A 12,743-nucleotide genomic window follows, 5' to 3' on the forward strand; every position below is an offset into this window, starting at 1 on the left:
GATATTTTTCTTCAATCTTTGTAAAGATTGTATGGTGTGTGTTGGATTGTCAATTTATTAATATACACACCCTAGCAATTTTATCAGAGTTTCCAATCATTTTTTTATCCTAATTGGGAAAAATTGAACATAGGTGTGTGGTACATTGGTCATATTTTTGAAATGTTACAATCAGTCAGAAAAATTGATTGTGATTCTTAAATTGAACAGATATTTAAAAAATTGTATCGTGTGTGGCAACCTTAAGACCTTCCACAGCAGATATCCATTCTTGCTGCTGACTGAACCTGCATTAAGCGCCACCACCACACGGGTCCAGCAACGTCCCCTTGACGACAGTGGTCAGCGACGCCTCTTCCTGCCGGCGGGTATGCACGCAACATTATACGTCGGGAGCGAATAAGACTTCAAGTGATCGCAGGAGTCGTCGGAGATCTTAGCATTCGATCCGCCATGACGGTCGTTATTGTGGCGTGACGCTAAGCGATATTCTCATGTTTGCGCACCTGTACCCACATCGCATCGTCGGTCGTCAGGAAAATCGTCGGTAAAATCGCGACATGAGTACGTAGCTTTACAAAAGAGGCTTTATTTACCAGCACAGAGACGAGATGAATCAGCTGTTAGGCCTAGTGCACACCAGAGCGGTTCTGCTGCGGTTTGCGATCCGCTTGCGGGTGCGAATCCGCTAGGGTAATGTATTTCAATGGGCTGGTGCACACCAGAGCGGGAGGCGTTTTGCAGAAACGCATACTCCCAGGCTGCTGCAGATTTTGGATTGCGGATGCGTTTCTGCCTCAATGTTAAGTATAGGAAAAACGCAAACCGCTCTGAAAAACTGCACTTCAGAGCAGTTTGCCAGGCGTTTTTTGTTACAATAGCTGTTCAGTAACAGCTTTACTGTAACAATACATGAAATCTACTACACTAAAAACGCTTCACAAAACCGCAAAATGCTAGCTGAAGCGCTACAGAAAAATAAGAAAAAGCGCTTCAAAATCTGCTAGCATTTTGCGGATCTGCTAGCGGCTTTTGGTGTGCACCAGGCCTTAGGCATGAAACCCACTAGCAGCGCTTTTCTAAGCCTTGTCTAAGCTCTTGTGATTTGAAAAGCTCTTGCTAATGTAATGTTATGGATGTGATCCTATGATAGGCGGTCCTATTGAAACATGTCGGCTGATTGGCTGGGACAAGAGTGGTGACGTCACCCTGAACATCCGGCATCCCACCGATACACGGACCAGCAAGACTGAAAGTGCCACTCAGAGTCTGCTGTGTTTCCTCTGCTCTCCTTCTAAAAACATCAAGGAACGTGAGTTGGTTTTTTAACCGCTGCTGTGGGGAACTTTCTTAATATTGAGAAACGTGAGGTTTTAAACCACTAATGCGGTGAACATTGTCAACAAATACCACTGAAAACGGAGATGCGGTCTTTGTTTTTTATATTTGTTTTACAATTGATTTTTATGCAGATTGCAAACTGCATTATAAAGAAATTGAGGAACTGTTTTCTATGGAGTGCTCCGGATAGACTTTCTCCTAAATTGGCCCTAGACTATGATACATACACTACACCATACATAGACATATGACTATGGCAGGGATTAGATTGTGAGCCCCTCTGAAGGACAGTTAAGTGGCAAGACAATACAGCGCTGCCCATAATTATTCATACCCCTGGTAAATTTTGACTTAACGTTAAGGGGCCCATACACCTAATGATTATCCCGCCGATATACAGCAGATTTGATCACTGTGATTGAATCTGCTGTGAAATCGTTGCGCAAACGTTGACAGAACGATCAATTTCCATCCGAAATCAATCGTTCCCGTCGATCTGTCCGTGCAGAAGATTTTGCTCGATCGCCAGCAGGTCGGTAGTGCGTCGATAGCGGCGTTCGAATGCCCAACGACCGACGCTAGCTGCAATACATTACCTGTTCTGCCGGCGTGTGTCCTCGCTCTCTCCGCTGTCTTCTTCTCCACGCTGGGCTCCGAGTCCGGCTGGCTTCACTGAACTTCCTGTCCCGGCAGGAAGTTTAAAAAGTAGAGCGCCCTCTACTGTTCCCTGGACAGTAAGTTCAGTGAAGCCAGCCGGAGTCCGAGCCCAGCGTGGAGAAGAAGAGAGCGGAAACCGGGGGACTTGCACCGGCGGAGCAGGTAATGTATAGCTGACGGGGAGGGGGGGTGGGCATCAGCGGCAGCTTCACAGATGGTGAATCGATTTCATGTTGAAATCGATTCACAATCTGTTTGCAGTAAAGGCAGCCATACGATCCCTCTCTGATCAGATTCGATCAGAGAGGGATCTATCTCTTGGTCGATCTGATGGCAAATCGACCAGTGTATGGCTACCATTACTTTTATTCAACCCGCAAGTAATTTTTTGATGGGAAATGACATAGGTGTCTCCCAAAAGATAATAAGACGATGTAAAAGAGACATTATTGTAGAAAAAAAACATTTCTCAGCGTTTATTTACATTTCAGCAAAAAGTCTCCAGTTCAAAATTATTCATACCCTTCACAAACTGTGAGGGCTGGAACCCACAGGAGCGCTTTTGGCAGCGTTTTGGCAGCACTGCGATACTCTAGCAGTTTGCCAAAACGCTGGGCTAATGTTAATGGATGGGGCAACTTCCACAGGAGCGTTTGCGTTTCCCAGAAACGCAAATGCAGGACCTGCAGCATTTTGGGAGCGTTAGCGCTTCAATGTAAAGTATTGAAACGCTAGCAGAAACGCTCAGCAAAACCTAAACTGAGCGGTTTTGCTAGCGTTTTGCGGTTAAGCACACTGTAACAAAATGAAAAATAATTCACAGGACCAATCAGGATAAAAACGCAAAACGCAAAACGCTAGGCACCCGCTGGGGAAAAAAATACAATGTTGCAAAACACGACCAAAAACGCGCATGAATCCGCTTGCAAACCGCTCAGACAAAACGCTAGGGGTTGCTTTTTGCGTTTGCGTTTTTCAGTGGGTTCCAGGCCTTACAGTCTGTGGGAAAATCCAAAGTTCTATACCATTCCAAATGGTCCAAGTGGTCCTAAAGCATCTTAATTGCCCTTATTAATTGAGAACAGCTGTTTTAATCAACTCAACAGTTGAAAAACAGCAGCTCTCTGCAGTTGGTTTGTGGACAGTCATGGCTTAAGGCTCATATACACATCAGACCATAGGCCACATACACACATCAGACCATAGTCTTTTGAAAATGAAAGATCACAGACCAATTTTACCCCCTTCCAAGTAGTATGAGAGCCATACCTACACAGTCTTTTCTATGGAGCTGAACTCCCCATCAGAAAAAAATCTTTGCAAGATGCTGCATACACAGATGCTGTACAGACACAAAAGATCAGTATCTGCAAAAGATCTCTTCCTGCCAAAGATCCGTTCCTGCAAATTGCATTCATAGTCTATGAGATCTGCAGATCATTCATCTGCAGATCAGACAATCATCTGCAGATCTGAAAATCCATCCTGGTGGATCTGATCTGCAGATGAATGTCTGTTAAACAAGGTGTGTATGAGATCTGCAGATATCATAGACTATGAATGCATTTCGCAAGAACAGATCTTTGGCAGGAACAGATCTTTTGCAGATACTGATCTTTTGTGTCTGTACAGCATCTTTGTGTGAAGCATCTTGCAAAGATTTCTGTCTGATGGGGAGTTCAGCTCCATAGAATAGACTGTGTAGAGTATGGCTCTCATACTACATGGAAAGGGGTAAAATTGGTCTGTGATCTTTCATTTTCAAAAGACTATGGTCTGATGTGTGTATGAGCCTTTAGTCTTTGGAAAATGAAAGATCACAGACCAAGTTTCCCCTTTCCATGTAGTATGAGAGCCATACCTACACAGTGTATTCTATGAAGCTGAACTCCCATCAGACAGAAATCTTTGCAAGATTCTGCACACAAAGATGCTGTAGACATTCAAAAGATCAGTATCTGCAAAAGATCAGTTCCTGCAAAATGCATTCATAGTCTATGATATCTGCAGATCATCATACACACCTTGTTTAACAGACATTCATCTGCAGATCAGATCCACCAGGATGGATTTTCAGATCGGCAGATGAATGTCAGTTAAAGGGACTCCGAGCTCACGAAAAAAAGAAAAGTTGTACTCACCAGGGGCTTTCTCCAGCCCAGTGCTGGTCGGGAGGTCCCACGCCGGCGTCCTGGCTCCTCTCCTTCTCCCCGCTCCGGTATAGCTGACAGGCCGCAGCCCGGGCGACACTCGGTGGAGTGTCGGGCTGCAGCTTCCGCGTATGACGCGGATTACGTCACACGCCGGCCGCCTCGCGTCATCACGGCGGCCGGCGTGAAAGTACTGCGCATGCGCGCTTTAATCGTGCATGCGCAGTACTTTCACGCCGGCCGCCGTGATGACGCGAGGCGGCCGGCGTGTGACGTAATCCGCGTCATACGCGGAAGCTTCAGCCCGACACTCCACCGAGTGTCGCCCGGGCTGCGGCCTGTCAGCTATACCGGAGCGGGGAGAAGGAGAGGAGCCAGGACGCCGGCGTGGGACCTCCCGACCAGCACTGGGCTGGAGAAAGCCCCTGGTGAGTACAACTTTTCTTTTTTTCGTGAGCTCGGAGTCCCTTTAAGCAAGGTGTGTATGATGATCTGCAGATCTCATAGACTATGAATGCAATTTGCAGGAAGCGGTCTTTGGCAGGAACAGATCTTTTGCAGATACTGATCTTTTGTGTCTGTACAGCATTTGTGTGTGCAGCATCTTGCAAAAAAAAATTTCTGATGGGGAGTTCAGCTCCATAGAAAAGACTTTGAAGGTATGGCACTCATACTACATGAAGGTTGGTAAGATTGGTCTGTGATCTTTCATTTTCCAAAGACTATAGTCTGATGTGTGTATGAGCCTAAATGTGGGTACACACATGCGACTATAGTCGTTTGAAACGATCGTTCCCCGATCGTTTCAAACGACGATCGTTTTTTAAAAAAAGCAGCCAACGACTATTAAGTCTAACGACGGACGAGCTAGATCGTTAAAAACGAACGATCTAGCTTTGCGGATTTTTTCCAACGACGATCGTTTGCAAGAGTAGTACATTGTTGGAAACGGTCGTTCCTACTAGGCTTGACATGCGCATTTCACTATTTCTCCATGGAACTTTTCATTTTTATGCGCAGGCGCAATAGTTGCTTTTACGTGATGTAACGTTCGTTCTAACGATCTGATCGTTACACACCTTTTAAAACTAACTTTACTTAGGTCGTCCTTTCATCAATTAAAAGTTCGTTCGTCGTTCACAACGAACGATCGTTGTCGCATGTGTGTACGTAGCTTTAGGCCACATACACACATCAGACCATAGTCTTTTGAAAATGAAAGATCACAGACCAATTTTACCCCCTTCCATGTAGTATGAGAGCCATACCTTCACAGTCTTTTCTATGGAGCTGAACTCCCCATCAGAAAAAAATATTTGCAAGATGCTGCACACAAAGATGCTGTACAGACACAAAAACGGAAAATTGTATACTCACCTTACGGTAATTTTCCTTTCCTGATGCGTCCATGGCAGCACCTATGGGTATGTCCCGCCCCTTCCCTAATAGGACAGGTGACTAGATAAATTGAAGGCAGGTCCAAGCTACCCCGTCTATGTACTTTTCGGCCGTACCGATAATAGGGTGGGCGCTATGTGCTGCCATGGACACATCAGGAAAGGAAAATTACCGTAAGGTGAGTATACAATTTTCCATTTTCCTTATGCCTCCATGGCAGCACCTACGGGATTTAGCTAGAGTAATGTAAGAAATAATAGGGAGGGAAACCTTTTGCTGCTGCACAAAAATAAATTTATTAACATAATTAGCTTCCAACTAGGATTGTAAAGATAATATAGCTTTGCCAAAACTTAAAGTAGAATTTGCAGCCGGGTCCACCCGGTAATGCTGCATAAAGGTGTTGATTGTCTTCAATTTTGCCGCCTGGCAGATCTTGTCCGCTGGTACGTTGGTGTACGCTGCCCAGGATGTTGCCACCGATCTTGTCGAGTGCACCCTGAGTTGAGTTGGTGGTTCCTGATTGACAGCCCTGTATGTGGATTGAATTGTCTTGACAATCCAAGAAGCGATGGTCCTTGACAAGGCTGGTTCCCCCTTTCTGTAACCGGAAGGTACCACAAACAGCCTGTCTGATTTGCGAAAAGATGAGGTGGCCTGCAAGTATTCTTTGATTACTCGTCCTATGTCTAGTTTGTGAGGCAGCTGAGATTGTGTATCTTGGAATGCAGGAAGAGGCAAGTCCCATTTGGGGAACATTGACTTCCTTGGTGGTTTCATCTTTATTACTACCCTTAGAAACTGAATTACTAACGGGTTGAGAGCCCACTTAATGTTAGTTAATGCGGACAATGCGGTAACTTGTACCTTTAAGGCCGCATAACTCAAGTCCCTTTCAACTCCTGTTTGCAAGAAAGCTAATATCTGCGTGACGTCCGGAATCTTCAGATTAAAGTTCTTTAGCTTTGAGTATTCCACAAATCTATTCCATATTCTGTAATAGGTCTGATTAGTTGACAGTTTTCTAGAATGCAAGATCGTTCGTATGACTTCTTCTGAACAGCCTCTTTCCCTTAAGTTCTCCCTCTCAAGAGCCATGCCGCTAAATTCAGCCAGTGAGGGTCCGGAGAGACTGGACCCTGCATTAGAGTCTCCTGTGTTACTGGAATGATCCATGGCGGTTTGATTTTCAGTTCCCACAGTAATGGGAACCACGGACGATGCGTCCAGAACGGTATGATTGCAATAATTGTTACCTTCTCCTAAGCTAGTCTGTTGAGTAGCTTGCTGATCATAGGGACAGGAGGAAAAACATATCCGGTTCTGAATCTCCAAGCAACTGTTATCGCATCCGTGCCCTCCGCAAGACGGCAGGGGAATTTAGAATAGAATCTCCTGCATTTCCTGTTGAGAGGTGTTGCCATTAGGTCTATTTCCGGAATGGTCCACATATTGCATATCATGTCGAAAGTTGATTGATTCAACACCCATTCGTTGTTGTCCACTGTCCTCCTGCTGAGGAAATCTGTGGTAATATTCGTGGTCCCAGGTATGTATGTGGCTCCTCGTACCACCCTGTTTGTTGAGGTAGGCCACAGCTGTCCGATTGTCCATCCTGATTAATATAGACCTGTTGATAATGATCGGTAAGAAATGGATCATTGCTTGAAGGGAAGCTCTCTTATGTTCTAATATGTTTGCCGGTTCCTTCGATTTCTGCTGGCCCCATCTGCCCTTGGCTGTCTGCTGTCCCAGGTGTGCACCCCATCCCCTCGAACTGGCGTCCGTAGTTATTATGATGGGGAGTTCCGCCTGTATTGGTAAGTGTCTGTTCAAATTCTGACGATTTAGCCACCATCTCAGACTGTTCTTCATAGCCGGTGACAGCTGTATCCATTGCAGCATATTTTCCCTGTGCCACTGGGATAGAAACCCCCATTGGAATGGCCTTGTGTGCCACTGTGCCCAGCGTACCATAGGAATGGTCGCAGTTAAGGAGCCTAGGAGACTTAAGCAGTGTTTGGCTCTCAAATGAGAAAGTGATAGAGTCTGTCTGATTTTTGAAATTATCTTCGTTTCTTTTCCTCGGGTAACCTCACTGCGTTCTGCGTGGTTTGAAATCTGGCTCCCAGGAATATCATATCTTGTACTGGAGTTAACTGGCTTTTCCGCCAGCTGATTAACCATCCAAATTTTTGGAGAGTCTCTAACAAGATCACTTTCTGACGCACTATCTGCTGTTGATCTTGTGCAAGAAGAATGATGTCGTCCCGATAATGGTATGTTCGCAATCCCTGAAGATGAAGAAGAGCAATCACTTGAATCAGAATTTTCGTAAACGTTCTTGGTGCAGAATTTATCCCAAATGGTAGACAAGCAAACTGGAAGTGTTGATTTTGTATCGAGAATCTGAGAAAACATTGGAACTTCTTGTATATGGGGATATGCAAATATGCATCCTCTAGATCGACCGATAACATCCAGTCTGATTTCCTTGTTGCTAGAATGATTGTTTGTAGCGATTCCATCTTGAATCGGGGTAATCTTATAAAGCTGTTTAGTACTCGAAGGTCTAGGACCGGTCTCAGTTCGCCCGTCTTTTTTGTTACAAAGAATATGAGTCTATACCTTTTCCCCTCTCCTGTCGAGGCACCTTGACAATCGCATTCTTCGCTCTTAGTTCCGTACGTATGACATCAGAATTTGTCTCTTGTCTTCCGATCTCGGGATCTTTGTGGGAACGAAGTGTTGTTCCGGAGGATCTTTTCTGAAACTCCATCTGTGGCCATGTCGAATCGTGTCCACAACCCAAGGGTTGGGAATATGTTCCGCCCATATGTCACTGAAATATTGGAGTCTTCCCCCGACCGGACACACATGGGCGGTCGCACCATCAAAAACCTTTCGTAGCTGAGCCTGTTGATGGGGTCGATTTCTGCTTAGTGAACTTGCCTAAGGTTGTTTGACCAGCCTGACAACTTCTACGATAATCTCTACCTGGTTTGTAGGACTTTGCATTTTTAAATCTTGCTTGCTGTGATTTCAACTGCTGGCTAGTGAAGGGTTTTCTTGTCCTTCTATTTTGGTGTATCAACCCAGATTTCCCCCCTGTCACTCGTGTTATCGCTGTATCCATACGTTCTCCTAATAGATTTTTCCTGTCGTATGGTATCTTGCACCAATTTTGCTTCGAGTTTGGATCGGCCGACCACGATCTCAGCCAGAGTGCTCTTCTGGTTGTGACTGCATAAGACATGGCCCTCGCAGTTGAGCATACGATGTCCATTGCTGCCTCACCGACGAAGTCTGCTGTCAGTTTCAGTTCCTGCAATGCCGCGACTAACTGTTCTCTATCAGCCTCTTCTTTAATTAATACTTCAAGATTGTCCGTCCAGACCTGGATGCCTTTCCCAACTGATGTTAGTGCAATGGCAGGTCTAATGGCACCTCCCGAGATTGTGTAGTTTTTTCTTAGATCCATATCCATTTTTCTGTCAATAGTGTCTCTGAAGGAGATTGCATCTTCCAATGGTAGCGAAACGTGCTTTGCTAGCCTCATTACCGAGGCATCCACTACGGGAGCATTGTCGAATCTCTTAGTATCCTTCTCGGGTAACGGGTATAATTTAGCCAATCTGTTGCCAAGAGTAGTCCTCTTTTCCATCTTGTTCCACTCCTCGCAGATCACAGCGTCAATCTCTTCCATAAATGGAAAATAGGTGCAGGATTTTTTGAGATGTTTATAGTATGTTCTCTTTTGCTTTTTGTCCTTTAATTCCTCCTCTTCATCTTCTTCCCAATCTATGGCCTGTCTTACAGCTTTTACGTATGGCTCGACTAGGGCGTAGTTAAAGCCTACTTCACTCTCTTCACTGTGGGATTCCATTTCCTGTGGTAAAACAGAGGGTTCTGGCTCTGATGTGGGTAACTGTGGCAGACTTGAAATATATTGTGCCATTGACTCTTGAACTGCATCTTTAATGAGCTGCGAGACTTCTACTGGTTGCTGCTCTCGTGTCATCTGGCCAAAGCAGTCTCCACATACCATCTTTCCTGGCAGAGCGTCCTTTCCGCATGCCCAACAGTGTTTTGGTGGCCTTCTATGATGATGCCTTCTGGGTGATCTGCTTCTAGATCGATCACGCCTAGACGATCGACATGATTTTGATATGATTTATGAGATCTTCTACGTGATCGCGATCTTCTGCGTGATTGCGACCTTCTGCGCGATTTCGATCTTCTGCGTGATCGCGATCTTCTTGGGGAACTTGGCCTTGGAGCTTCTGCTTGTAGTCTTCTGGGGCTGCCAGGAGACATAAAAATATGTCTCTTTAGATAAAAATAGTGCACTCTTTTCCCTGTAAGAAAGGACCTACCTTGAGCACCCACCTATCAATCTGGGGTTGGTCTGTGACAGGCGCAACAGAGTCCATAATGTAGCTTGTGGTCCCTGTGATTTAAGAAACATTGGGCAGTGATGAGCAATGTATCAGATTCCACCTACCTCCAATGAGTTTGTATCTGCTTAGTCCAAAGTGACAGACGGTCCGACAGTCTCCTCCATGATACTCCTGACTCTGGAGACGCCGGCACGCCATGCCACAGACTCTAAATAGGCTGCTGGCCCCTCCTCTAGAGTCCTCCCCGCCCTCGGCAACCCTTCCGGGCAACTGGAACGCACTCAAAGCCGCCGGCTCCTCAGATGACACCACTTCCAGTCCACTGTGAAGCGCAACCGGAAGTGACGCGCGGCCGCCCGACATTGCCTGAGCGGTGGAACGCAGGAAGAATCTCGCTCTGCGGGCCTGCAAACAGCACTTTAGCTGATAACCATAGGGACACCGCGCAAACAGGAGGCCATTGTTCTCCTCCTGACAGCTCCAACAAGCGCGGTATCGGTGCCCCCAAGACCAACAGAACGGGGCTGCTCTGCAACTCATTTAGAGCTATGAACCCACATCAGGAGAGGCTGAACCTGATGGGATTTTCCACGGATGGTGGCAGATAGGTGCAGGAGCAAAAATAAAACACCTGTATGAGGTAAGGACGAAAAAAATAGACGGGGAAGCTCGGACCTGCCTTCAATTTATCTAGTCACCTGTCCTATTAGGGAAGGGGCGGGACATACCCATAGGTGCTGCCATGGAGGCATAAGGAAAGATCAGTATCTGCAAAAGATCAGTATCTGCAAAAGATCTGTTCCTACAAATTGCATTCATAGTCTATGAGATCTGCAGATCATCATACACACCTTGTTTAACTGACATTCATCTGCAGATCAGACAATCATCTGCAGATCTGAAAATCCATCCTGGTGGATCTGATCTGTAGATGAATGTCTGTTAAACAAGGTGTGTATGATGATCTGCAGATATCATACACTATGAATGCATTTTGCAGGAACGGATCTTTTGCAGGAACAGATCTTTTGCAGATACTGATCTTTTGTGTCTGTACAGCATGTGTGTGTGAAGCATCTTGCAAAGATTTCTGTCTGATGGGGAGTTCAGCTCCATAGAATAGACTGTGAAGGTATGGCTCTCATACTACATGAAGGGTGGTAAAATTGGTCTGTGATCTTTCATTTTCCAAAGACTATGGTCTGATGTGTGTATGAGCCTTTAAGGGCCGTTTCCACTGTTGCGAATTTGCGTTTGCCACATGCGAATTTGCATAGCCAATACAAGTGGATGGGACTGTTTCCACTTGTCAGGATTCCTTTGCGTTTTTCTGTGCAGAAAAAATCTGCACGGCAGAGCCATCAGAATTCGCCTACCGCTACGTGATTCACATACAATGTATTTAATAGGGAATTTGCATGCGGTATTGGTATGCGAATTTTCATGCAAATTCGCATACGATTTCGCATGGAATCAATACAAAAGCACACAGGCACTGCCATGGTTAAATTCGCATACATTGTTATCCATGCGAAATTGTATGCGAATTCACATGAAAATTTGCATATAACCGCATGCAAAATTCGCATCTGCATGCGAATTTTTACCGCATCCATTCCCACCGCACAAGTGGAAACGGGTCCTGAAGGTTCATCACACCTACCAACTATCTGTCCAACTATCTATCAAACTTGTCTGTTAAGCCCCATACAACTTTTGTTGAAAAACAAGTTGAAACAACTACAAAATGTGCTGAGAAGACTGATAAGAAGTCAATTCAACTGTTGGATTGACTTCTTAGCAGTCTTATCAGCTTTTTGAACAATAGCAAAATACTTTTTTTAGTTGTTTCAACTTGTTTCACAACAAAAGCTGTTTGACAATTGTGCTGCATAAAAGACCGATAGTGAGCATGTGAATGCCCCATTAAGACAAAGGAGCTCAGTGAGTACCTGTAGCTGCGCATTGTGACTGCTCACAAGTCAGGAAAGGGCTACATGGCCATTTCTACATGTTTTCAAGTTCCAGTGGCTACAGTGCAAAGTATTATTAAAAAATACGTGGACGTGGTCTCTCATGCTCCTTGACCTTTCCACTGCCTTTGATACTGTTGATCATTCTCTGCTTCTACAGATTTTCTTGACACTAGGGATTAAGGGCCTGGTCAGTATATTCTTCTATTTGCTTTTACCTGTCCTGTACTACGGTAACTCTTATTTATGCCTGCTTTCGGTGTACCACAAGGTTCCATTCTTGAACCTCTTCTCATCTACACTCATGATATGGGAACAATTAACACACTGTTTCCAGTATTACACGTATGATGATCACACCCAAATCTCTCAGCTTCTATTATCTTGAGTCCACTATCTATCTGCTATTTCAGCATTCATGTCCACCCATTTTCTCAAGCTTATTATCTGCAAAATAGAGATTGTGATATTTTCACCATATCCCTCTGCACCCCTACCTGTAGGTACCATAAATGTAGCAAACAGCCCAATGACCTCAAAATCAAGCTTATAAATGATGTCCTCACTAGCGTCTCCATCCCACTACCTGCTAGATTGTAAGCTCATAAGGGCAGGGAACTGCTACTAGTGCTTCCTCTTTCTACTTTACTTTATCAAATGAACATATACCAGTATTGCTGATGTACACCAAAACTGAGAGGGGATATGGAAGCTGCCATATTTATTTCATTTTAAATAATACCAGTTGCCTGGCTGACCTGTTGATCAGATGTTTCTGACCAAAGTCTGACTGGATTAGCTGCATGCGTGTTTCACATTTGTAC

The 12,743-nt window shown here is 45.0% G+C and overlaps 1 protein-coding gene across 1 annotated transcript in view; it reads left to right on the forward strand.

Annotated features, from left to right (window-relative positions):
- The first annotated feature begins 1,180 nt into the window (after positions 1-1,180).
- Positions 1,181-12,743, forward strand: part of RER1 (retention in endoplasmic reticulum sorting receptor 1) — a 73,463-nt gene continuing 61,900 nt past the window's right edge. Inside the window, exon 1 of the mRNA XM_068240668.1 lies at positions 1,181-1,312. The gene's annotated coding sequence lies outside the window, so the exon portion shown is untranslated. The remainder of the gene's footprint in view (positions 1,313-12,743) is intronic.

This window comes from Hyperolius riggenbachi, chromosome 6 (genome assembly GCF_040937935.1).
Source record: "Hyperolius riggenbachi isolate aHypRig1 chromosome 6, aHypRig1.pri, whole genome shotgun sequence".
Classification (NCBI taxonomy): Eukaryota; Metazoa; Chordata; class Amphibia; order Anura; family Hyperoliidae; genus Hyperolius; species Hyperolius riggenbachi.